Below are 24,443 nucleotides of genomic sequence, written 5' to 3'. Positions count from 1 at the left end.
AAAGCTCGAGGTCAAAACTCAGGACTACTGCATGTCATTTCTTCTCCCCCATCTTGTTAGACACTTATGAGTACGACTTTATTCTCATTTTGTCCTTGTCACTCTCAACAACAAAATCCCTGGTGCTTCCTGTCAGGACACACTTTCCCAAGTCCTTTTCTAAATCCCAAATCATACCATTCTTCTGTACTATATGACTATTCACTTGATTAGCCCATTGACCAGTTGGTGTTCATAGCTCCATTAGAGCTTTAATCAGTAGTGAAATTATCATCCACTCCACTCCTAGTGACTGTTATTTGACAACTGTGAACATTAAATCTCAGTACAGAGAATATGTTTGAAAAAACTCAACTTACAAATGGAGATTGTGCTGTAAGTGGGAAGTACACACTGGATTTATTAAACCCAGGAAAAAGATGTAAATTCTTTCATTATGAAGTTTTGTGTAGAGTGCACCCACATTGATGCTATCTTGGTTATAGTGTGTTAAAATATACTATTAAAATTAGTTTCACCTGTTGGCTTTCATTTTTTAAAATGTGGCTATTAAGAAAAAAATTAAATTCTATAATATAGAGTGCTTAATGTTACTATTGGACAGTGCCGTTGAAGGCATCAGTGAAAATAAAGTCCAGAGACAGTGATTAGGGACATTTTTTCCCTAGAATATGAGTCTACACTGACCCACACTGCAAGATGCAGCAAAAACTGTCATACACACACACAGACACACGCACACACTGACAGAATGAAAAAAACCTCTTCCTAGAGTCCCACCTCTTCTCCCATGGAATGAGGTTGCACTCCTACTTAGTCCTAAGTGGACTAATCTCAAGAAAGAAGTCAGAAGTCAAGGTAATTTACCAACTAGGAAGATCTAAAACCAGAGAATACAGCTCAAGATATGTGGTGAATTTCCTGTGCTGTTTTCTGTTATAAATTCAATATGTTAGGGAGACTTTTCCAAGGAGGGTTGTTTTAAAACTCACTTTTTCTTTACTATGTAAAAGTGGCCAGGTTATGTAAAGAATAATTACTCTAGCCAATCAATGAAAAGGAGATGATAGAACACGAATACCCTTATTATAAGTCACTACTGGATTAGAGAGTCAGGGAACAGCTGACATTGGGTTAATTTGGCCTTAATTAGGCTGATTCTGATTTCATGACCATCATATTCATTGTATTATGCCAGAACCTACGAAACTTCCCACCCCCTCCTACTATTTAACCACCAAGGCCCACCAACCAGACCAGTCCTTTCTGACACATCCCCTGCCTCCATCCCTTCTGACAACACCTGGAGGATTTTCCCCAAATCCCACTCTGTCCCTGAGCTCTTCTACCTGCCCCAGGGCCAGGGAATCATTTTCTCCAAGGCTCAGGCTCTGCGTGTGCCCAGCTCTGGGGATGGCACTTCTCCCTCCAGTGAAGACAAGGATCAGAGCATAAACCCTGTGAGCTGCAGCAATTGGACAAAGACTGGGGTTTGCTGACAGAAAAGAACCTTTAGTGTGCACGGTTACCAGGGTCCAAGAAGCCCCAGTGATTCCTCGAGAGAATGTGATGCAGGACAGAGCAGGAATGTCTGCCTGTGGTTCGGCTTGGGAATGCCTGTAGGATGACATAGGTGACATTGGTAATGCATTCGCCAATGTTGTTCATTCATTTATTCATCGTATGTCATGGAGTGCTTTCTGCGTACATCCAGACAACAGGCTCACCCTCTGGGGCTCACAGGCAGTGTCAGAAGATTTTCTAAAATATAGGTACAGCACTGGTAATACACTAGGTGTTCCAAGCATTTTTCAAACATTAACTCCTTTAATACTCTCCATAAACCTACAAAATAGGTATGCTGATCATATTGCCAACTGACAGATGAAGAAACTGAGGCACCAATCAGGTAAAGAACTCAGTCAATACAAATATCTAATAAGAGATTGAGCTGGAATTTGGACGTGAGGAGTTAGCTCCATAGTCTGTGCTCTTAACCATGACATTTACTCTCTAAAGACTTCACATCATGAAAAAATTTGATCGGTTATCCATTTTCTTTGTGCATTGAGTAACCACACTATTTTATCTGTGTCTGAAAAATAGAATACCTGCGTAGAAACTACTGCACATACACACTCAAATTACATCTACCGGTGTCTCCAGTCCCTGAAAATCAATACAGAGATCATTTCAGAATGTTTCTTGCCCAGGTTGGGAGGACTCTGAGGGAATCTCAGTGTTGTTATAAGAAGCTGAGGACAGGCTGGGAGTGGGTCTCAGGGGAAAGGTGTCCTCAGGAGTCACCATTGAATGACAACATTGATGGGAGGGTCTCAGCAGTGACTGAATTCAGGATCTGGTGGTGTTTTAACCCGGTGCTTATCTTCTGGCTGTGGGTTTATGGTGATGCAGCACAGGGAGAGGGGCTGGTTCCCTGTGTTCTTGGGGAAACCAGACCCATGAAAGAGAGGGAATGACGGTTTCCTTAAACAATGGACTCGTGGTGGGAAAAACTCGGCTTGGAAGAGACAGTCCTGTGCCTGGTATAACCAGAAGGAGTTGCCTCTGCTTCAGCAAAAGTAGACAGCCCTTCCTCATGCACTCATTTTATCTCAATGGGAGGAAGGAGGAGGAAATCATGTAATGCTCTTCTGGATGTGAGATCTGTGATGGTAGAGACTGTGCTGGGAGGTTCTGAAAGGCTGCCCTGAGGCATTTCAGACCTTTGCTGTGACCAGAATGATAAGTGTAAGCACCCCTGCCTATGTCTGGGAAGAGTTAGTGTGTCAAGGAGAAGGCTCCCTGGTGCAGAAACTCACAGGAATAAGCGAGTTTGACCAGGGAAGGTCAGAAATGTGGCCAGTGTGGCTGGAGGGAGCCTGAAAAGAGAGAGAAGGGGAGAGAGGAGGGTGATCAGGCTGGATCCTGGGACATGGCAGACTGTTACTTTCTGTTCCTCTGTAACATTACTCCAAAACCTGCCACCTATAAAGTACAAATATTTATCATCTCACAATTTCTGGGAGCCAAGCATCAGGCATGGCTTAGCTGGGTGCCTCTGCCTCAAAGTCTCTGTGAAGCAGGGGCTGTGGTCTCCACAGGGCTCCAATGGGGGAAGATTTCCACCAAAGATCACTCACATGGGTTTTGTCAGGATCCATTTGGACCGAGAGTCTGAGCTCCTGTCTGTCTGTTGGTTGGGCACTCCCTCAGTTCTCTCCTATGGAGCCTCTACATAGTGCAACTGACAACATCAACACTTGCATTCCCAGTTCTGGTGATTTGATAGAGAGCGATAGTAAGAGTGAGAGAGAGAGAGAGATGGAAACAGAAGGAGGGAGGTAAGTAGGGAACCCAAGTAAGTCAGTAAGTGGGAAGTGACAGACGTTTTGTAATTAAAACTTGGAAATGACATCCCATCACCTTGGCTGTGTTCTGTTGTTCAGAAGCCAGATACTGACCACTTAGTGGTGACACAAGGATGTGCACTCCAGGAGGCAAGGAGCATTGGGAACATTGTGGAGGCTGCCACCACATAGGCCAACATGAGGCTCTTGGGACTGATTCTGAGTAAAACGGGACCGTGGAAGGGTTAATGCCTGTGGATCACAATGTCTGAATTTCCTCTAATTTCAACCCCTTCAGGACGCAGACCTGAAAATGAGGCTCAGAGTGGCAGTGTCTTACCAAAGATCACACATCTGGGACCCAGAGAAGTTCTGACTGCTATTCTATGTGATGTCCTACTCCTTGTACTTCCTCCATCTCTAATTGTCTGCATTAGACACATGTGACACCAGCCCACAGGTGTTGTACGTATTATCGCATATATACCTGATGAGGTCCCTAGGAAGCTGTTTTTAGTGCAATCCTCATTGTGCAGCTTGGGAGACTAGGGAGATCTTGAGAGGCACAGCAGCTTTTCCAGGACACAGAACTGGTAGGAAAAAAGAGGTCTGACCTCAGCTCTGTCTCCTCAAAGCTGGGACCTGGATCAACTCCCAAGAAGCTGTGGGGAGGGTGGTGATGGGTATTTGTGTACAGTGATGGAGATGACATGGTCAAGGAGGGAGAGCAGCCAACAGCCTAGTGGGGGATTAGGGTGGGTCTCATTGAAGGAAGGGGTCAAGTAATAGAACCTTGAAGAAGTGACCTCACGTCCTTGGTGACAGCCCCCAACAGAACTTAGAACTCTGGTTACCAGGCACCCACATTTTAATCACAGCCTCCTGTCATGTTCATTTGAGTGGAGACACTCGACACAGCATGATGTTCTCATGTTGTCCCGTGACTTTCCGAGGCTCTGGCCCCCGGAAAGCCCAGAATGGGAGCATGTTAATTCACTTTAGACATCGGCTCAGCCCTCACCTCGAATGTGTGTGGCCTTTTGGCAGGAGAAACAATCAGGTAACAGTTTAGGCCACGGCAGGCCACTCTAGGTCAGGCCAGAACTGTGATCCCAAAAGGACAGCCCCACACACCTTGACCCTCATTGTGTGTTTTTGGGGGGGAGGTGGAGTTAGGGAAGTTGGGGATGAGGAGGATCCAGGCTGGGCAGAAGCAGGAAGCTAGATGGTGTGATTCGGGCAGTGTGTCATGTTTGTACTCAAGATCTTGGCTGCAGGAGAGGAAGGTGAGTGCTGGGGACTAAGCTCCTCTATCCGCATGTGAATGCCAGGACCTCAAGGTGCCTCTCATTCCTTCCCTGGTGGAGTCTGTGCTGATGCCGCTCTGTGCCTGATCTGTGTTGGGGTTTCCCACTGTGACAAAGTCCAGGCAGACCCCTGATCCCCCTTGGCCTGACTACTGTGTACTGTCACTGCAGAGCTGCACCCAGGAGATGGTCACGGAGCTGGTGGATGCTTTCCAGTTTGCCATCTCCCTGGAGTGGACACAGGTGCACCAGTCCATCAATGACCAGGGCTGGTCTGATGTGAGTGTGGGTGCAGAGGGTTCTTCACACCCAGGGCCCTGAGATGATCAATGCAGTACTAGAATCCAGACTCAAATCTGAGATTCCGCTGGGAACAGCTGCCCCAAATTTTCTCACTAGAGTGCCCCACAGTACCACTCTCAAAGGAATCTGGACCTCCACCTCTCTCCACAAGTTTCACAGGAGGATAGAAAGTCACCTCAGTCCTCCTGGTGGTTCACCATTGTGTCACTGACTGTATGTCCCTCCTCCTCTCCCCCAGTGTGAGCATGAGTCCACTGTGAATTTAAATGAGGCCTGCAGGATGCGTGCCTTCCAGGCGGCATGATGGAGAAGCTGACAGAGTCCATGGCACCAACTTTACTGAGTAGGAACATCTCCAGCTTCACCACCTTCATGGTCAACTAATCAGCCTCAGACACATCCCACCGGGTCCTGGACCAGCTGTTTACTAGGTGAGTAACCACTCCCTCCTCAGCACAGTGGTAACTCTGCCCTCTGCCAGCTGTGTACCTTGGGCAAATCCCCGCATCTCACGGAGCCTCAGTTTGCTCTTCTGAAAAGTGGGGGGGGGGGATAAATTTCATGGTGCTCATGTAGGGACTAATGGGATCAGCAATGGCAGGTGCTTACCTGGTGCCTGGATCTGCAGAGAGGGCTGTAGACATGCTGTGGTTTTCATGATTATTATTTCTCTCTTTGTCACGAAAAGTAGTCTGCCTCATCCTTTTCTGGGATGTGGCCTTTCTGAGTTTGGAAAAGCACATGGAAACCACCCTGTCAAGGAGGTGGAGATTCTGTCCAGCTGGTCTTGGTCGTTTTCCTTGTGGTAGCCAATCAGGGATCTCTTGTGGTAGCAGAGGGGCCCCAGTACCACTCAGGTGTCTGGGACGGTTCTGGTTGGACTTCACTCATGCAACCATGTAGATTAAGCACCTACTACATGCGGGACTTTTGGAGACACTTAGTAAAGCTCAGTGAATAAAGGAGATACAATGGCTGGGCCTCAATTGTCGTCTGAGAGTCAGACAGTCACATTGGACATCATTCGCAGGTCCTGTCCTCCATCGTACATCCTAAGTGGTGCCCTGATAGCCTCCTTTACATCTAGAGGCATCTTTCCTTATTCCAGCCAGGAGGGCAGAGCGCAGGACCATCGGAAAACGTGAGAGGTCTTTGGGTCCCGAAGAAGGGCTTCCTGTCTCTACAGAACAATGTGTGGAGGGAGAGATGGGGGCTGTGGCTGGGGCGGGCCTTTCAGAACCAACATCTCATGCATCTTTTTTTTTTTTTTTTTTTTTTTGTGAGGAGATCAGCCCTGAGCTAACATCCGCCAATCCTCCTCCTTTTTTGCTGAGGAAGACGGCCCTGGGCTAACATCGGTGCCCATCTTCCTCCACTTTATATGGGACGCCGCCACAGCATGGCTTACCAAGCAGTGCGTCAGTGCGCGCCCGGGATCCGAACCAGCGAACCCCGGGCCGCCGCAGCGGAGCGCGCGCACTTAACCGCTTGCGCCACCGGGCCGGCCCCCTCATGCATCTTTTTATTTCCATGGGAAGGCCGAGGTCTGGTGGCTTCCAATCCAAGAGGACAGGACTTAAAGAGCTTGGATGGGTGTCAGGACCCCTGGGAATCAGAGGGGTGGCTTGGCTGAGCTGTCCCCAAGAGACCCATTCCCACCACAGACCCATCAAAATCTGCCTCCCCACACCCACCTCTTCTGAAATCAACCTCCAGGCCCAAGATAGGAGATGTGTGAGCAACCTGCTCACAAATCTGCCTCAGTGCTCACTCCAGTTGTACAAGTGCATGGAGGGCTGGGCTGGGCTGTGTCCCAGCCCTTTGGGAGAAGAGTGTCAGCAAGAAGAGAGTCACTACAGAGTCTGTGTTCAACCTGTTGTATAAGCAGACCTGCCACTGCCAGGATAGCCTCACAGGGACCACTGCTGTCGTGGGGCTCTCCCTTGGATGGGAAGGGGCAGGCATAGGGGCCCAGTCCCAAACCAGTTGCCTTGGGGGAGAAGTGCGGAGGGAAAGGCCAGGCCTCTGACTCTGTTGCCCACTTGCCTCCCCCAGTGCCATCTTTTCTCTGGTATGAACCTGCCTGGACCCAGGGCAGGATTTCTGGGAGCCCCTCCACTATCCCTGCTTCACGGTGAAGCTGGCCTCTCTGCATGTCAGCTTGCCTGGCTCAGGGCTGCAGGGCCACGTGTACCTTCTCCAGGTCCAGCTGGAGCATCCACGGCTCATTGAGGCAGAGCTGGAAGGTGAGGTGACTGTAGTCTTGGAAGAAAACTTGCTGAGTGTTCAGAGGCTTTGTTCCCTTCAAGACAGTGGGGTCTTTCCTGTCTTTGACAGGCACAGGGGAAGTCAGCTACCTGAGTGACATTGTTTCTTTCTCTTGCTGCAGTACCATCTCAAGAGCTCCCCCCAGCTCCAGAGCCAGAGCAAGGGCCAGCTCCACGGCTAGATCCAGCTCCAGCTGTAGTTCCACCACCTGTGCCAGAGCTGGAGCCAGTGTCACCTCCATCAGTCACTCCAGGGCCAGAGCCACCACCAACATCAGCTCCAGCCCCAGTGCCAGCTCCTGAGCAGGAGTCAGATGGACCATTGGCTCCAGGGAGAATCCTCCTTCCACCTGGAGAGATAACAGCAGAGCCAGATCCAGCCCCAGAACCCACCTGCCCCTGAGACGTGACCACCAAGAACCTTCTGAGGGAGGAGAAGCCTGACTTCTTGGAGTTCCCTCCCTGGCTGGTGGCAGAGCAGTTGACACTGATGGATGTGGTGAGCAGTGGGGCTTTCAGGGCAGGTGGGGCCGGCCTTCCCTGTGCCATGAGCTGCCCCAGACCTGCCATTTCCTGATCCAGAATCCCATGATCTCGGTCCAGCTTCCCTGCTTACCCTCATGTAACCTGAGCAGCCTTCTTAACTCCCAAGCCTTTGCTGTCCTCATGTGAACAGTAGAGATGGACACTGAGAGCAGCTGCCATGCAGAGTGGCTGTACAGATGGATGAGGTGGAGCAGAGAGGAAGTTGGGCATAGTCTGTGCTTTGGTGAGGGAAAGGAGCACACTGAAGTGCTGTCTCGTCCTTGGGTAGTTCACTCATTTGCCCAGGAGGCCTCAACAGGCTCAGCACTTATTAGGCACCTCATGTGTACATGACTACATGGCAGACAAACCAAGCCCGTGGTTGTTGCTCCCTTGGGGGAATGTGCATCTGAAAGAGGAGTCAGACCCCAGGATGATCAGAATGGTTGGAAGATGTCCCTAGAGATGGTCAAGCAGGAGCCGAGTTCTGGTACTTGGACGAAGTGAGACTGGGCGGTGAGCAAATGTCATTTCCCTGGGCCACAGTATCGGGTCCTGGGTCATCCTGTGCTGGGTACCCTCAGGGGACACAGGCAACACCCAGGAACTCCCACAAGTCTCAGGCCGCATTCTCAGCATCCTGAGCTCCAGCTCTCATCACTGACCCGGCCTGGGACTGGGGGCTGCGGACGCTGAGCTGGGCTGTGGCAGGGCTGGGTGACACTCCCTGTCCTCCCCAGGAGCTCTTCAAGAAAGTGATGTCCCACGACTTCCTGGACTCCATCTGGTCCCAGTGGGAAAATAGGGCCAATGAGCACCTTGCACCCACTATCCATGCCACCATGACCCACTTTAGCAGAGTGGTCAAATATGTCATCACCACCTGCCTCGGGGACCCGAGCATGACGGCCCAGGACAGGGCCAGGGTGGTGGAGCTCTGGATCCAGGTGGCCAAGGTAAGATGTGGGAGTCCCTGGGAACCCCTCTCTGGAGTCGTGGTAACCGTTCCTTCTCCTTACTCAGTTCTCAGGATTGAAGTCTGTGGTCTGAGCCTTCACACAATCCTTAGGCCCCTCCTGCCAGGGCCTCGATGACCTGACTCCTGGTCCCAGTGGTAGGAAGCTCACCCCATCCTGGGCTCCTTCCTTGGCTTGAGCTAAAATCCTCCTCCCTGGGAGTGTTCCTCCTCAGGGTCCAGCTGTGCTCTTCCCGGGTTTCCTGAGCCTCTGTCTCATCCAGGACAGGAGACGTCCATGAGGGAACAGAAGCCAGAGGAAGCAGGGCTCCAGCTCCCCCTCACAACACATTCTCTTCCCTTCCCCAGAATTGCCAAGGCCTGAGGATCCTGTCTTCACTCCATGCCATCCTCTGGGCAATGCAGAGCCCCTCCATTCAGCGTTTAAAAAAGACATGGAGACGGGTGTCCAGGTGGGTAGACCTCTCTCCATGAGAGGCACCACCTGTGTGGACCAGACACCCCCCACAGGGCTGCCATTGCCCTTCAGTAAGCTGGGACCTCCTGGGAGACAATGAACCCTGGGGACAGGGTCTGACCTGGTTGGGAGGCATGGAGTCTTTCTGGAAACTTAGGCCAGTGATTCTGCTTCAAGAATCAGTTTCCCGAAGTGCCAGACCCTGGCTTGAACCAAATTGAAGATTTTCAAGTGTTTGCTTTGCAGCAACAGAACTCTCTGTCTACCTGAAATCAAAACTCTTTAAAACAGGTTTGTTCAGTAGATAAGAGATTGAAGGCCCCAGGTGGCAACAGGAGAGCCCCCTCCCCAGTCCCAGAGACCTCTGGGCTCAGAGGACACATTGAAAACGTTCATCCAGGCCGTCTGTATAATTCTGCATTTTCAAACAAAAGAGATTTACCTTTAAACCACCCCACAGTGTTTCATTCCTTTTTTCCCTCCTCAGGAGGAACTGCAAAAAATTTAAAACCTTGTGCAGAATGGACCAGTGGGAGAGGAGGAAACTGCTCACGGAGGTGAGTGGAGGCTCGAGATCTGGAAGGAGGGAAGGTAAAGGGGGAGGAGGGACCAGGCAGGGTGTTCTTTGGTAATTTTTTCACTTAAGGTTACCTGAGAAATAACGGTGTGTCTTGTCAAGATTGACAGGAAGCGGGGGGTGTGAGCTGCAGGGGCAGGTGGGGACTGTTTGGGGTAGGAAGCCTTTGTCATGGCGTAGAGTGGTGTTGGTTGGACTGTTCCAGGAGGTGAGGAGCTGGCAGAATGAGCAGATTTCTGGCTTCCATGCGGGCCCATCAGCTGGCCCTCTTCCTCCAAGCTGGTGGGTGGATGGAGTGGGTGGGGGTTCCTTTCTTCCTAAAGCAGCCCAGTCTGTCCTCAGGAAGCCAGGCCCCTGCTGCTCCTTCGGTCTTCACTGCACCTCGCAGGGAAGAGCACCCTGCCTGCCCCAGGGACGTGCACTGTGTGGTCACACAGGCCAGGTGGACACACGGGCTGCCCAGGCTTGGAATGTATGGTGGATCTGGGACAGAACTGTGTGCTCTCTGGGACTCTGCACTCTATCCCGATAGTGGTCATTGCTGAAAACCCAGTGAGAGTCTACCCCGGTGCCTTGTTGACAAGGATACTCCCCAGATGGCCATGAGAATTATCGGGAAACCTACAGATTCTGAATGGACCTTCCTGACAGGACATTAGAAGTTTCCAAGTAAAAAAGGATGCAAATGTCACCATTACACAGCACCCTGGTCACCCCCTACACTGTCACTCAGATGTGGCTGAAAGTGGTCCCCTTCCTGAGTGAATGAAGGAGGAGTTCTGTGCAGGGACAATCCTGAGAGGATTGTAGGGAGCTGAGGCATTTGGCATGGCCTCAGGTCCAGCCTGGAGTCAGAAAATCCCAGGGGCTGGGACAGGCAGAAGCCACTTGGATATGCCCCCTGAGACACCTTTTGCCTCCCCATCCATGCCTCAGCCTGACTAAGCACCTAGACACACCCCGAGAGTGCAAAGGACAGGACCTTGTTCAGAGGTGTGTCTGGAGGAGGAGTGAAGGCCGGGGGACAGGGCCTCTGGCTGGGAGGGGGAGCGGTCTTTCCTCTGTGGGCCCCTGAGCACGTCACCGCCCCTCTGTGGGCCTCGGTCTCCTCATCTGGGAAATGGAGGGAGATGATCTGTGGTACAGGCCTCACAGGGGTGATGAGGTACAAGGGGGAGAGGAATGTGGAAGAGCTTTGTGCTCCTCTTCCTTGAGGGGCGAGGGGAGAGTACTGGTGACAGTCAGATGACAGTGAGTCCTCAGGGAACCCTGAGAGGCATGGGGAGTCCTTCTCACACTTTCCTGATGAAGAGAGAGGCTTAGGGGTCTGGGAAGGCCTGAGGGCACAGAGGAGAGAGTGTTGGAGCTGGGATTGACTAGAATCAGAGCACTCTAGAATGGGAGGAGCCATAGACACCAGATGTCCAGGGTCCAAGATCAGGGGCCTGGGAGACTCGGGGAAGGGTGCATGGCCTCTGGAGCCTGTCCTTGAACCTGCAGGATGTGACCTCTGTGAGGCCCATCCTGGAGATGGACCCCCAGGGAGCCCAGGAGAGGTAGCAGCAGGTGAGGGGGCCTGAGGGGGAGGGTCCAGGTGTCAGAGGAGGGGGTCTCCTCCCTCACGGCTGGAGGCCTCCCCAAGAGAGGGGTCCCTCCTCCTCCAGCCCAGCTCCTAGAGCCCCAGAGCTTGAAATGCCTGCCCTGGAAGTGATCAGGTAGAGGCCTGGAATGGCTGGGCCGAGGGTGGATTTGTGGGGGTGTGGCAGGGACCGCACAACCTGGGATTTTCCAAAAGCCGCCCCTGGTAGCTGATGGGGGCCGTTGGGTGGTCCTGGAGGGGGCAACTGTGGGGAGGCTGCTGAGGGTCCTAGGCTGATCTCTGTGGGAGTCTGTGGTGGGCAGGAGGATGGAGTGAAGTGACTTGTGGTAGGGTCTCTTTATTAACTCATCCCTTTCACTAAGATTAAAATAAACAGGGGCAGTGACTTTTTAAGTTAAATTCTGGATCATGGGTTTTAGTACATAACTTGGCTTATTATAGGTGCTCTATAAATGGGAGGATCAAATAACTTTCCCTCCAAACTGGGACATGTTGAAGAATGAAAGGGATGGTATTAATCATTATGGCAGGACAACAGGGATGAAACGAGATTTATGACTTCACTGTTAAAATGTATCTGAGGGGCTGGCCTGATAGCGCAAGCAATAAAGTGAGTGCGCTCTGCTGAGGCAGCCCAGGGTTCACCGGTTCGGATCCCGGGGTGCGCCATCGCACCTCTTGTCAAGTCATGCTGTGGCGGCATCTCATATGAAATAGAGGAAGGTGGGCATGGATGTTAGCCCTCAGCAAAAAAAAGAGAGGATTGGCAGATGTTAGCTCAGGGACGAACTTCCTCACACACACAGAAAAAAAGAGTATCTGAAGACAGAAATGAGAGATTGTAAAGGAAAGGTGCACTGATTAGGTTTACAATTCAAATAGATTATTGTGGCTAGAGTCTTAAAATGAATTACAGACAGAAAGGATTTGCAATATTAGTGATAATTTATTGCAGTATACCACAAACCATGTTATATCCTTGTATAACTTCAGTCGAGTGAATTTGTTTGAAAATTTTAGAAAGTATTTATTGGAGTTTGAATAATTTCTTTCAATAAATATATTGAGTATCTTCTAAGGGCACAGCAGTGAGTGAATACGGCAGTGTAAAACATTACAGTCCACATTAGTCTTCACTTCATGGAGTATCCAATACAGTGAGAAAATCACTATGAGAGAAATAGATGATAATACACGTACAATTAAAAATTTTAAAAATTAACAGAGACAATGTGACATTAATTTTGATGGCTGGATCAGGAAATGCCGCTCTGTGGAAATAGAATTTGTAGGAAATCTGAAAGGTGCTCAAGCATTATTCAAAAATGGAGAATTTTTAGGTGAATTCAGGAGGGAGGACGGATGGTTCATTGATGTACAAGTGTGGAGTGGCAGGGTGTCCAGAATGACACTCAGGTGTAGACAGGATATCAGTACAAACAAGTGAGATTAGGGGACCCTGAGATATGGGTGATTATTTGGAGAACTGGTTTGTTCAACTTGGGACCTGCTAACTGCAAGCTGAGTCATCGAGTTATCACTGATGTGGTGAGTGGGCAGATGGGTATTTGGGTCTCAGGGTTGAAGCCAGATCTGTGCTGACTCTATGGGCATTTCTAGTTCATTACTGGTATTTGAAGCCAGGGAAATGGATGCGATGGCCTAGAAGAGGGTGTGGAAGTGGAACAAATGTGAGAGCAGGATTGACTTCTAAGAAGCGTCAATTGTGTTAAGTCAGATGGTGTAGCCCAGATTAACAGGGAGGAGTAGGAGGAGAGAGGAAGAGTCAGGGGAGGAAAAATGGTTATTTACAGTGGATAGGACTGTGTGATGGGAATATGGCATGTGTGAGTTATTTACTTATGAACAGGACAGTATTTGAGTGAAGATGGGACTTAGGTGTGCAAGTGAAGTGAGCATTAAATTGCTGAGAGGAACGCGATTTCATTAGAGATGAGGCACTAAATTACTATGCTCTGGGCACACAACCATCTAGTTTTCATAGTCCTCTCTGCCCTTGACTCATATCATCTTGATGTCCAAGGATCTAGTTCTCAGTGTGTGGTGCCTGTGCCAGCAGCATCAGCATCATCAGGGAACAATGAGAAGTGCAAATTCTTAGACCTCCCCAAGGATCCTTGGGTTGAGGTCCAGCAATCTGTGTTTTAACAACTCTCTAGATGATTGTGATGCACAGGGCAGTTTGAGAGATATTTCTCCAGGATACAGGAGGATGGAAGATCCAAATGAGGTGAGAACATTCTCCATGGCTGGCAGTCTGCATCCCCCATTTCATTCAGATTTCACATTTCATTTTGTTTTCAAAGGGGAAGCTCAAAAGAAATATGATGCTGCAGACTTCAGAGAAGAAAAGACAGGTCCATTTAACCAAGAGCAAGTGGAGACATCGTGAAAGGTCTGTACTTCCTATAAGACTCACCAGGTGCATTTTCAAGAGACCAGTTACAAGGATAACTTTCCACCCTGGCAATGAGGTCAGGTACAGTCAACGGGAGGAGACCTTGCAGAACCTTCAGTAAGTCTGTGCATACAGGAGACTGCAGGGACTCCGGGCCTGCTGCAGTGAAGGAGAACTTTTAAGTACTTTCTATATCACAAATACCTTAAATATAATTGCACCAGTGGTCCAGGTGAATCCCTGGGCTGTGTTGGTGCTGGGTCTCTAAATCCCAGCCTCAACCCCAGTGCCACACAGTCTTCAGACTGGGCAGAGGTGATCCCAGGAGTGGGTCTCAGTCTCCCCCAACCACTCTACACACAGCCCGTAACTTATGTAGACATCTGGAGACAGAGTCAGAAAGTGAAAAAAGCAAAGGAAAGACTGACTGAGGCCCTGAGGGCAGACAGGTTTGACAGGGAGGCAGAGAGAGCAAGGAGCCAAGAACGATGTTCTGGGACCTGATGGAAAATAGGAGAAGGTCATGCTGAAGAAGCCAAGAATTGTGGCCCTGGGGAAGTGGTTCCCCATGAACAGTCCCCAGTTTCACTCGCCTCATTTAATGTCAACCCCTCTTCTTGCTATGGACCGTGATGCTTTGTCATTTTATAATTGTACTTTATTAAACTCTTTTGAGAGACATAAATGTGAAGGGTCGACAGTTGTGTGGGTGAAAGTTCGGGTTTCATGTGACAGGAAAGAAGATCTTTACTTGTCCTTGTATACTGCAATTTCTGCTTACCATGATTCTTATTCACTTGTATATTAAAGGTAATTTGGCCTAAGGGATCATTTAGTATTTTTAGTTATATTTTTTTAGAATTCTTGCAATCAGGAAAAGATGATACCTATTGTAAAGAGCTTTAACATTGTTTAACGTTAAATTAATTTGATTCCATAAAAGTCTTACTTTACTAAGCTTGCTTTTATATCTCATTCTAACATAAGGTGTATCCTTATCTTTGCCAAATGCTAACTCGAATACAAGCCATTTTCATATAATTTAACTAGCCCTTAGTCTACCTGTTACAGCCTTATCTGTTACCTAAAATAACCTCGGTGATTTTTTTCAAATAGAGTTCACCTTAGATTCTTAACAAGGAAAATGTTGTTTGGGAGCATTTTGCACTGAGTGAATCTTGGCAGCAGGCTCCCTGCCTTCACCTTGACACTAGGTCCTGAGTCAACGATACTTGTCCACCTGCTCACAGAGTAGGTCACACCATAATTATTCAATAAACATGTTATGAACAATATTTGGTGGCAAAATGGGTCAAGTTACAGAAGTCAGATGGTAGGACTCTTTTACTAGGTCAGGATGGAAAAGGACTGATGTGGTTTTGGAAGGATCTGGAATTTTCTGGACTTTCTTGAAGAGCTTTGATAGAGCAGTCTTAGCAGTCATGGGGAAGGAAGCCTATTTCAGAAGTTCATAGTGATTGAGAAACAGAAGTGCAGAGAGTGAGTGGAGGTGGACAGCTGTGCCTTGTGCCTCCTGACAATGGCCTCTGGATTTGACACAACGATGGCTCCCTCCTGGAGCCCACAGCTTTGGTGTGGGGCTGACTTCTCCCTAGGATTAGGCTGTTCTAATTCCTCAGTGTGAGCTAATCTGCATATTCCAAACCCTTTGATGTCCTGGGACAGGGGGTGTCAAATGGCCCTCTCTGGTCCAATAGGATCCAGGTACAGGACCCTTTATCTAACAGGAGGTAGAGCTGGGTATACATGGGGTTCTTACCTGCCAGACCTGGAGTTCTGGGGAGTGGAGCTGAGAGAGGTCACAGTGTAGGAGCCACTGACAGGGTCTGAGGCCACCTGGGAGGACATCAGAGTAGGGATGGGTTTGGCAGACGGTCAGGACAAGACCTGTCCCCTCATTTGTATGCTGCATCTCAGTGGCTGAACACAATCCACTCTTCAAGTCTCATTACCATGAGCTAATTTCTTCCCTCATTGCATGTTTTCTTCCCTCTTATATTCTGTTAAATTATTTTAAGTTAACATTAGTTGGGTTTTCTTTCCCATACCTTTAATTTATTCCTGATGAATTCTTAGATGTAGACCACGATTTCAATGAGTTACATTGAAAAACGAAGGTGTTCATATGTGATAATTGCGGACATGAGAAATTTAAATGATGACATCGGGCGTGGTCCATGATCTTCAGGACATCCATATGATAAGCCACGTGATAATCAGAATTTTTAAGACAAGGTACGATTAGGATATGATGGTTTGAGTGAGAAAAAAGGGGAACCCTACAATTGATTCAGTTTATCAACAGCAGAGAATCCTTCCTCACTTCTTCCAGCTCCTGGTGGTACCCGCTTCCCTGTCTTGTGGCAGCAGATCTCCAAACTATGCCTACGTTTTTCACGTGATCTTCTTCCCTCCATGTCTCTGTGTCGTCTCTTCTTCTTATAAGGACACCAGTCATTGAATGGGGGGCCCACCCTAAATCCAGGATGAGTTCATCTGCGGATCTTTAATCACATCTGCAAAGACCCTGTTTGCAAATAAAGTCATATTCTGAGGTTCTGGGTGAACTTGAATCTTTGGGAGATGTTATTCAACCGACTACATCCTCTACCCTCAAGTTGAGGTTGGGAGCTGGGTCAGGCAGATATGAATTGTAACAATATCAGAGGAGTTGTTTTCAATAACAATATTGGAGGAGTTGTTTTCCTCAAAAGTACTTGATTCAACATAATAAACTTAAAAATAACTTTTTTTGAAATCGTGTTGGTGATTCTTAAATTCATATGGAAGAGAAAGTCTATGAAATGAAAGAAGAATTTTTGAGAACCAACCACCAAACAAAATAAACATGAAGGAGAATAAGGACAAAGTGACATATCAAAACATTTCCCCAGTTCCGTTAACAACAAAGGCAAATTAATGTGCTCACAGAATCATTCTCTCCACTGAAGCAACCGTTCAGTTGGACAAAACTGACAGAATCAAGTGTTTCAGAACTCTGAATTATAATAAAAAACTTACAGCATCCAAAGGAGTGATTAATGAAGGAAAACGTAGCTGAATTTGGGTAAGAAAGCACTGTGGTGTTTTTGGTTAATGCCTACCTGTTGCCAAACCGTGGTACAGCGGAGGATGTGAGAGGATGGGAGCCAAGATTCCTCACATGGCTCCCTCGTGACAGATGACAAATAATAACATACTTCTTCAAATAGGGTGATTGTGTGACTGGGTGGTAGTGATCTGTCTTTTGGGTCCCTGAGGGACCAGTGCAGAAGGTGACAGGTATTTCTCCCCCTCAGGCAGGAGGGACATTCCAGGTGGTGTCATTGTCTGATGAAAGATTTAAAGGTCTATGTTACTGGTAGATGTCTGGGTAAGGGATGATGACTGGGTCAGGAGAGATACATAAAAATCTGGAAAGGAGGCATCTGAGTAGGAAGTTTATTGGGGAATCAAGGCTTAGAACGGCCACTGCATCTACCAGGGAAGCCGGAATGCAATGTGCATGCCCAGGATGGACGGATGCTCAGAGAAGAACTGAGAAGACCTGAGCTTGCACCTCTGGCAGATCTGTTGGTTCCATGTAGGTAGGGGGTAAAGTCTAAGGAAGAGTTACAGGGGGCCCAGCTGCAAAGACTGGAGATATTTTGGGGCCGGCCCAGTGGCGCAAGCAGTTAAGTGCACGCGCTCTGCTTTGGCTGCTCAGGGTTCGCAGTTTTGGATCCCGGGTGCACACCAATGCATCGCTTGTCAAGCCATGCTGTGATGGCGTCCCATATAAAGTAGAGGAAGATGGGCATGGATGTTAGCCCAGGGTCAGTCTTCCTCAGCAAAAAAAAAAAAAAAAAGAGGAGGATTGGCAATGGATATTATCTCAGGGCTGATCTTCCTCACAAAAAAAAAAAAAGACTAGAGATATTTTAAGTTTTTCTTTTGTTAAAATGTGTTCTTTTGGATCCTTGTATTTAAAGAAATCTCTGTCAGGTCACTTGCTGATTGTTAAGACAACTGAAAAGAGATTTCAGTGACCACACACATCAAAGAATATAGTCTTTGCAAAAATAGTTTGAAAAGTCACTAAACAAAAGGATGATTGCAGCTCATAAAAAGCCACAACAGCAAAACCTGGAGAGAGAGAAGAATCTGATTCTCACAAGGACCACATTCTAATACACAAAATGTCCAGGAATCACTACAAAATTACAAATGATGTGAAGCTGGAGGAAAGTATAGCCGGTTCATATGAATAAAATGGAAACTGACATAAGTTTTTCCTGAGGACGCCCAGGCATTGGACTCATGAGACAAAGACTTTAAAACAACTCTCTTATATACGCTCAAAGGGCTAATGGAAAGTAGGGACAAAGGACCAACGAAAATAAAGAGAATGATGTCTCAATTCACAGAGAATATCAATAAATAGAAATTGTAAAAAGATCCAAATAGAAATAATTGAGTATTACCCATCACTTCCTTCTCCCACCCCCAAACTTAAACAACCACAAATTTAATTCCTGTCTGTACAGATTTGCCCATATTTGACATTCGATGTAAATGGGATCGTATAATAAGTGGTCGTCTTTGACTAGATGCTTTCAATTAGCAGATGGTCTTCAAGGTGCATCCATGGTGTAGCACGTGTCCTTCATATCTTTATAGCTGAAGAACATACAATGTACAGAGATACAGATCACATTGTGTTTATACATTCATCAGATAATGATATTTGGGTTGCTCTGGTCCACCATTTGCTGGTCCCACTCTCACGTTCAGTGGCCCAACATCAATGTCTCCCATCACCCTTCGTATTCACTGCCATCCAGTCAGCTCAGGTCTGCTTAGGCACCAGGTCTCCTCAATGTAAACACTGGTGGAGCCTTTAGCAAGGGCCCTAAAAGGCAGAGGTTTGGACCAGTAGTGGCCACCTCGGTGAAGACTGTCAAGTCCAATACACGCTTTCCAGCTGCAGCAACTTTAACATAAACAATTAGAGTGGAAATTCCCAAGGTTGCTGACACATGTGGTCTCCAGTGATTCCTCTTAACAAACTTCAAGTACAGGGCCTCCTAGTAGACATCTGTCATCCTTCTTGGTTTCTCAGCCACTGAACCCCTATCCTGGGTTTGTTGGCTTCCCTCACTTTGTGATCCTGGGGGAAGACAACACCAGCTTCCTGATTTAAAAGCAGAAAATGCCAGATACGTCCATTTGCAGCCTTCACACTGCAGCCAGGGTAACAGTTCTGTGGATCAGAAGCATCCACACAGACTCTGAACCAGGAGGTGGGAGCAACGCTCTGATGACGATGGATTTGTACAACAGCTAATAGAAGCAGCCTCAGCGGGGGTCCAGCCCATCCCCGTCCTCCCAGAGGCTCCATGAGCGATTACTCTAGCAATCCTCTGCTGGACACAATCAAGAGCCCTGAATGAGAGCCTGGCATTGGTGTTGGAAGTGGGGAGATGGTCAGGAGGGGCCCACAGTTCGCATTCCAGTCTTGGTCTAGGATGGGGGCCTCTTCCCAGACCTCTGGTCAGCCAGCGTGGTAACTGCCCCCCCAGCGGCCTTCCGCACAGGCTGGGGCTGCGGGCTCATTGCGGGTCAGACTCTGCACCTCCAGAGTCAGTCCCCGCATTGGACATCAGCTCCAGACTCCACGCAGCTATCACGTCCGGAGGATCCAGACGTGGGGACACCCGCGTCCTCGTCGTGGGCGGAGGACACGCCGCTGTCCGGCCAGACTGCCCTGCGCTGTGGGCAGCAGCGGGGCTGGAGGAGCAGGGAGGAGGGCAGCGGGGACCGGGTCGACGACCCTCCAGCGGTGCGCTTGGAGCAGTTCGGGCGCGTGGGAGGCTCCGGGCTCCCATCCAGCGCGGTCGCCTTCATTCTCCGCTGTCCTCGCCTCCGCTTCCTCCTGCGGCGCCGCCAGCCTGTCCTCTCTCCGCCGCCCACGACCTCTCAGCTATTCCCAGCGGCCCCTGGGCTCGGCTCTCTCCGCCACCTCTCGCCGCTTTTCGGCTGGGCTTGGCTCCTCCAACCAGGCTTAGGACCCTTCTGCCTGGCCTCTGCTGTGTCTTCACATCTTAGGCTCTTTCCGTTTCTCTTCAGTTCTTTCCGCCCGCCTCTGCTCCCTCCACCTCTCCCTGCCACTCCTCGGCTCAGCGGTTCCGGTTACTCTCTCTCTGTCTGGTTTCGGCTTTCTCTGAGTTCACTGCCACAGTTCAGCTCTTTCCCGCCAAGTCCTGGGCTCAGCTGGGTTCTCTCTGACTGTCAAGTTCCTAGTGTCTGGGGGCGGAGGTTGTTCAAATTCACCCCCTCTTCACTGTGGTATGAGAGTGCCACTTTCTCTACATCCTAATAGATCAACATATTAAACAAACAGTAAATGTTCCTAATCTGATAAATAAAAACAAGAATCTTGGTGTTTTACTTCGTATTTTTCCTTTGGTGGGTGAAGTTGAGAATCATCTATTATACTGAGAACATTCTGTGTTTCCTGTGAACTGTTCTTCGTAATTGGTCCATTTCTCCAACGGATTCTTGTTCGTTTTTGGTTGGTAAGTGTTCCTTAATGTTAATAAATTAGATTTTTGTGATGAGTTGCCAACATTCTCCTCTTTTCTTTTTTTTTTGTCTTTGCCTCTAGTCAGTGCTGCCATGCAACGACTGCCATGCAGATTTTTTAAAGGAAATCAAACATGTTAACTTCGTTTCTTGTTTTATGTTATACTTTTAAAAGACCATCTTTTCTCTGAGATTCTATATAAAATACTTATCCCTTGGTTTTTTCTAGGACTTTCACAGCTTTAATATTTATACTAAATCCATGATAATCCTTATTCCACAGAACAACTGGGGGTTCCAACATAATTTTTTTGTTAACAATTATTTTTTTCTTTCCTGCCTTAGAACATCACCTGCACCCACTTTATTAGGAAAAATGTTCAGGCATGGAGATAATTTGAAAGAGTTGAACAGTCAAGTTATGGACAGAATTCTGTCCCCTCAACAGTCATGTGTTGAACCGCTAATCTCTAGTACCTCTTATTGTGAATTTATTTGGATGCTGTGACTTAATAGAAAGTAACTGAGATAAAATAGGGCCATTAGGGTGGACACTAATCCAATCTTATCACTGTCCTTATAAGAGGAGATTAGGACATATAGACCAAGAGACGCCAGGGGCATGCATGCACAGAGGGATGACCACGTGAAGAGGCGGCAAGAGGATGGTCATCTGGAAGACAACGAGAGAGGACTCAGGAGATACCAATCCTGCAGGCACCTTGATCTTGGACTTCCAGCCTCCAGAATTATGAGAAAGAAAGTTTCTGCTGTTTAAGCCACCCGGTCTGTGGTACTTTCCTATGGCAGCCCTAATGAAGACAGCCCACACCTACATTCCATCAGTTATCATTTACTATATTTACTTTGCCACCTCCATCTATTTATCACCCAAGAATCCATCTCTGTTTAATGCATTTTCAAGTAGGTTGCAGACAGCAGTATACTTAACTCCTAAACATGCTAGCATACATAGTCATTAAAGTTCAAAATTTGACTGAGGCTGGAAGAGCTTCCCAGGTGGCTCACTGAATGGTGAGCAATTGGTGCTGACAAGTTGGTTCCTGTCCACGTGGACCTCTCCACAGGGCTACTTGAGCATCCTCATGGCATGGTGGATGGCTTCCCCTAGAGAGGGAGCAATCTAAGAGACCAAGGAGGAAGCTTCAGTGTGTTTTAGGATGTAGCCTCAGATGTGAGACACTGTCATTTCTGCAACACTGTATTGATCATTTGGGTTCATGACAATTCACGGCAAATCGGATGTGAGAGGAGACTTCACAGGGCCTAAATACAGGTACAAAGTAGCATAGGTGGCTATCTTGGCTGCTAGCCTACACACCGACCTTTCCTCCAGGCGACCTATCCTCATCAGCCCAGAATTCCTTTTCTTCTGCTCCAGCTCACCCCTGAGAACCTGGTTTGATTGGAGCTATTTGGGCCCTCTGGAATTCATGGCTGTGTTTGGGACAACATGGAAAGTCTCATCTTTCCCTCTGCTCTTGCTCCTCTCCCCTCTCTATCCTTCTCAGCCTCTCCCCCAGCTCCAGCCTTCCTTGGCTCCTAGTGACTCTTCTAGCAGTAAAGGATATTCTAATGGTCAGCAGGATGTGCAACAGATAAGAGGGGTTTGCTGGAGTAGGAAATGGTGGGGGAAAGTCTGCTTCCTGGGCTCCTGTCACCTTCTGTAGAAGGGGAGCTTGGGGGTGTTTGGTGGCTTGTAAGGACAACTTCTGTGTTCCTTATTCTAAGACTGAGTCCTCAACATTCCCCAGGGCAGGGGATATTAGATGGGGCGCCATCTCTCCACTACAGTTGGGGACAGAGACATATACCTAACAAGAGGATGCTTACGAGCTGGCAGTTGGGGCTGAGAATGATCCTTGTTTTTGAGATTAGGGAGCAATCACCACAGGGGCCGTCGTCTCATGTTGATAGGGACTTGAGGGTCTTGCATTGTGGGTTCCTCTTATTTGTGTTGAGTGCTGCTTGCTGATGCTTCTATAGACTCTTATTTTGTGATAATGGGAAGAGAGGGAGTTTTCTGAGGATATGTTTGACACTTACATTGGAGAGCCTGGTGTGTTGCCTAGGGAGACTCTGGTCATTTCTTTTCTGGGCAGGGACACTGGGTTACTCTTCACTGGGTATACTCATATCTAGTCTGAGGAGTAAAGAGGCAAGCTGGGGTTTGTGTTGGTTAAAATGGTGTGGTATTTGTTGGGGCTCCCTTCTTCTTGGTGTATAGGGGGTTGTAAGTTGCTTTTTGGGGTTTCCCACATCTCTAATCTTGCAGGAATATAGGAGATCACTTCCTGAAGCTTCCATCATTTGATGCAGTCCTCATGATGTTGGGGATAACTGGGAGGTATGAGAGTGCGGTTCCTGTTGTCTCTGGTGCTTGGACGCTGGAGGACCACTGCTTGTATGGGGCTCACACTTCTCAAGTGTTGGGGTGACATGGAGCGGTCACTAGATGGAGGGCCATTGTGTCTAATTCAGGGAGAGGATTAGGATAATTGCATGAGATTCGACTTATCTTTAGTCAGGGGGCTCTGGAGAGGTCTTTATAGAACTCCTTTCTTCTAGTGTTGGGGGAGATCAGAAGTCTCTCTTTCTGGGTCTGCCCTTGTCGGTATTGTTGGCATAGACTGGGTGAGTCACTGGGCTGTGGCTTCCCATTTTCTAGTGTTGAGGAGCAGGTAAGAGTGTGACTTATGGGGCTGCTGTCATTTCTAGAATTAGAAGTTACTAGGGGGTTCTTGCTGGAGTCTCATAATTTCTAGTTTTGAGGAGATGGAGGTCTTGCTTGCTCAGACCCCAGCATTTGTGTTTGTGGATGACAGATGTTATCGGAGTTTCGCTTGCCTCTAGTTTTGGAAGGAACTGGTGGTATCTCGCTAGGGCTTCTGTCACATCTGCTTTTGGATGCAGATTGTGAGCACCATTTGCTGGGGTTCCATAATCTCTCGTCTTGGGGGGTGGAGTGGGGATTCCCTTGGAAGGGATTCCATCATCGCTAGTTTTCGGGTATCAGTTCAACGTCTTTTTAAACGCATTTTATTTTGAAAATGTTTAGACTTACGTAAAAGTTGTAAAAGTATACAGGATTGTTTTAGTAAGTCAATATTCATTATAAAAACTTACATTTTGTTTCCTGCCAATGATCATTCCTAACATTATGTGTCTTTGGGTGTAATTGTTTTCCTTCAGCCTGAAAACTCTCTTTAGAGTTTCTTGAATTTCAGTTCTGCTGTTGTTTAATTGTTTTAGCTACATTTGTTTCCTGCCGATCATCATTCCTAACGTTATGTGCCTTTGCGTGTAATTGTTTTCCTTCAGCCTGAAAACTCTCTTTAGATTTTCTTGAATATCAGTTCAGCTGTTGTTTAATTGTTTTAGCTTGTTTTTTTAAACCCCCTTTGGAAAATATCTTTAAATTGTCTGCATTTTTGAAGTATATTTTTCTTAAGTCAAAGAATGTTAAATTGGCAGGTTTTTTTTCCCTCCCATTCAACTGTGAGATGTCATTCATGTCTTCTTGCTTCCACAGTTTCTTTTGAAAAGTTACCAGACTTCTTATTGCTCTTTTGAAGGAAACGTGTCCTTTTCCTTTGGTTGTTTTAAGATTTCTAGTTTGTCTTTCACTTTCTACAATTGTCCATCTTTCTTTCATTCATAGTTATTTTGAAATCCTTGTCTGCTAACTCCGGTATCTGGATTGTCTCTGGGTCTGCTTCTACTGATTATATGTTCATAATTGAGAGCATTTTCATGCTGCTCTGCATGTCTATTAATCTTTTATTGTGTGCTGGATCTTGTGAACAATACCTTGTAGAAGCTCTTAATCATGTTTCCTTCCTCTAAAGATTAGGTTTCCAGTACGAATGGATCACGCTGAGCCTCTGAAGGAGAACCTAAAATGACTTATTTATTTCAGTTTTGCACTGACTCCTGAGATGTAGATCTTACTCTTAGTGTGTGGCACTGACTCTCAGGCTGTGACATTTCTAGGGTCATAATTGAAAGCCAGGATTTTTTTTTTTTTATCAAGGTCATTCCACTCCAGATGACTCC

This window comes from Diceros bicornis (assembly GCF_020826845.1).
Source record: "Diceros bicornis minor isolate mBicDic1 chromosome 13 unlocalized genomic scaffold, mDicBic1.mat.cur SUPER_13_unloc_1, whole genome shotgun sequence".
Lineage (NCBI taxonomy): Eukaryota > Metazoa > Chordata > Mammalia > Perissodactyla > Rhinocerotidae > Diceros > Diceros bicornis.
The sequence above is the reverse complement of the archived record's forward strand: the minus strand, read 5'-3'. Positions refer to the sequence as shown.